We start from the raw sequence: 3168 nt of genomic DNA, 5'->3' as shown, positions 1-3168 counted from the left end.
GACGAAGATGACGACAGCTCCGACGAAGAGGAGGGGAAGGAAGAGGAGGAAGAATTCGACCCTCCTCGCATGGAAAGGCGATCCAAGCTCACCCATGACCCCGCAGTCGAGCGCGGCAAGGATATCGCACCTGTCGGGCAGTTGACGAAACGTCCTCGGACGACCTCTCCGGCGCCGACTGAAAAAGCACCGAAACAACCCCGAGCGACGCCGTCGAGGCCGAAAAAGGTTTTGCCCAAGATGAAGATGGCTATCCCCACTATTTCCGGGTACAGCAGAACTTGAGCTCTTTGGTTCAGCGCGAACATACTTTTGGTTGACTTGTTGACTGATCAACTGATTTCTGAAATCTACAGCGCTGCCACCTCCGAGACCTCAGCCAGGGACGAAGACCAGGAGATGGAATATGTTGTTACCTCTAACCTTGGTATGATCACCGTAATTTTGCTTTTGGTCGATTGGATTTCCGTTTTTGACTTGAATCTTTCCTGTAATCCCTCCTCATGTCATTGATCTCCCTGATGATGATGATGAGGCGCCGTTGAGGCGGAGGAGAACTAAGAAGGCACCTGCCGGCAAGACTGCTCAGGCTGCATCGATGCCTGAGGCGCTGGTTCATGAGGGTGGCAACACCACTCGGACTTCTGTGTCTTTCGCTGTGCCACTGACGAGTATCCGGCCTTCAACGTCGACTGCTGATCCGCCTTCCCTTTTCGCCACGCACCACGTCCCGGAGGACCAAGTGGGTGCTGCTAAGGAGGCTATACGCCAAGCGGGGCTCATGATGGAGCAGATGAAGGTGGTCCGGGAAGCCAGCCAAGCGGCCTGTGATGCTAGCTCAGCTCTTCAGAGCAACGTCCAGGTTAGTTGATCACCACCTGTTCTGTTAGGATATGCTAACTAAAAAACTCTTCTTTCTGAAGATCTTCGTATCTGTACACCCACTGGGTGTGTCGATTGAATTTTCGGACTGGTGGGGGCACGCTGAGTACACCCACTGGGTGTAGTCCCCGAGACTATGGTGGACTGCTGGCAGTCGACCGTAGTCTTTATACTTTGTATCTCTTTTATAACTTCTTCACTCGGTCTGGTCGGACCATGTCGAGTGGAATCTTGAAACCGGTGGGGGCACGCTGAGTGCACCCACTGGGTGTAGTCCCCGAGACTATGGTGGACTACTGGCAGTCGACCGTAGTCTGAAGAACTCCTTTCACTTTTTTTTGTCTCTTTCGGTCGACTGATCGAACCGAGTCGGTAGGATCAGTGGGGGCACGCTAAGTGCACCCACTGGGTGTAGTCCCCGAGACTACTGTCGAATATTTTGATTCCGCTGTAGTCTTAGAAATGCAAAGATTTTTCTTAGTCACTCGGAAGTAACCTATCTGCGACGTCTGTCGACTGATTCTTTGTAGAAATCTTGCGAGCTTGTGGCTCGATACACTGAATTGGAGAACAAACAGATCCAGCTCAACCTTGACTTGAAGCTTGCACAGGAGAACTTGCAGAAGGCGAGAGACGAAGCAAAAGGTATGGCTGGTGAGATCTTCACAACTGTTTTTGTTTTTCTGTCCCTTCCTAATTCTGACCTCACTTTTATTTTGCCAATCTCACAAATGGAGGAGGCTCTGAAGAAGAAGGATCATGACCTTGTCGAGGCGCAACAAACGACTTTGAACACAACCAAGCTCGCGGAAGAGAAGCTGTCTTCAGTCGGAAAACTTGAAGAAGAGAACGCCAATCTGAAAGCTGCTCTCGATGCGGCCAACAAGGAGGCTAGCCGACTTAAGAACGACAAGATAGCTCTGAGCGACAAGGCTGGCAAACTAGCGGGGAAGAGGAATAATCTAGAGGCTTATCTGGGAGGGCTCGCCAAGAAGCTATTCCTCATGCTTGAAGGTAATTCCTCTTATCCGACTGATTTGTTATCACTGACTCATCATAGGACCATTAGATTGAACTCGAGTTGTGTTTGCAGAATTCTGTCAGAACTTCGAGGAAGAGACTAGTCGAGTGGAGACAAGTCTGGACCCCATTAACTCTCCCGTGAAGGATGAAGCTGCCATGAATGTGCTCTGACTGGAATCTCGTGTTGCTGCTGTGGTGGACTATCTCGCTCGACTGAAGGTTGCAGTGTCGCGGATCGACTCAACACTCTGGCCAGGCGAAACACTTCAAAATGACCTTGAGTCTTTAATGACTCGACTAAATGAAGTTCCAAGTCGAGTGCAGGAATGGAAGAAGTATTCTACCAGATGTGGTGCTGATGTCGCTCTGTCCCTGGTCCGCGTTCATTGCAAGGAGACGCGAGAGGAAAAGTTGGCGTCCATCAAAGTTGCCAATACCAAGAAGTACGACTTCCGATCTTTCATGGAGACTTTCATTGGTGCTGCCACCCGAATCGCTGATGGGATCGACCTGGACCAGTTCATCGCGCCTTCCAGTCCTCCACCTGAGGAGTAAAAAACTTCTATGATTCATCTTAAATTTGCCTCGGAATGCCGAGTGATCCTGTAACCGATAAACTTTAACAGGCTTGAGGTCTGGGTACTTCTGCATCCTTAGGAAGTTATCCGAACTTTACTTATCATCGATATATGCCTTTGTTTGCTTTCGAGTGAACTTTGCTCTTCACTCGGATTATGGTTCAATGCTTGAGAGGCAGCTCTGAGGTGGATCCAGTCGACCTACACTTTGTTGTTCTTGCAGATCGGGAGGAAGTGAACGTTGTACTTGTGGTGCAGCTCCGAAGGAGAAGGTAACAGTCGACCTGCACCTCATTGTCCTTGCAGATCGGGATGGACCGTACGTTGTACTTGTGGCGCAGCTCCGAAGGAGAAGGTAACAGTCGACCTGCACCTCGTCGTCCTTGCGGATCGTGATGGAGCGCACATTGTACTTGTGGCGCAGCTCCTAAGGAGAAGGTAACAGTCGACCTGCACCTCGTCGTCCTTGCGGATCGGGACAGATTTCGTAGTTAGGCGAGTACTGGACTGCAGCTAAGCCCCCGAGTGGGAGGGTTGCTCTCCATTCGGTAGGATTTTTTAAACTTACGCGAGTACTGGACTGCTGCTAAGCCTCCGAGTGGGAGGGTTGCTCTCCACTCGGTAGGATTTTTTAAACTTAGGCGAGTACTGGACTGCTGCTAAGCCCCCGAGTGGGAGGGTTGCT

Source organism: Triticum dicoccoides, chromosome 4B, assembly GCF_002162155.2.
Source record: "Triticum dicoccoides isolate Atlit2015 ecotype Zavitan chromosome 4B, WEW_v2.0, whole genome shotgun sequence".
Lineage (NCBI taxonomy): Eukaryota > Viridiplantae > Streptophyta > Magnoliopsida > Poales > Poaceae > Triticum > Triticum dicoccoides.
Note: the sequence above shows the minus strand (reverse complement) of the source record.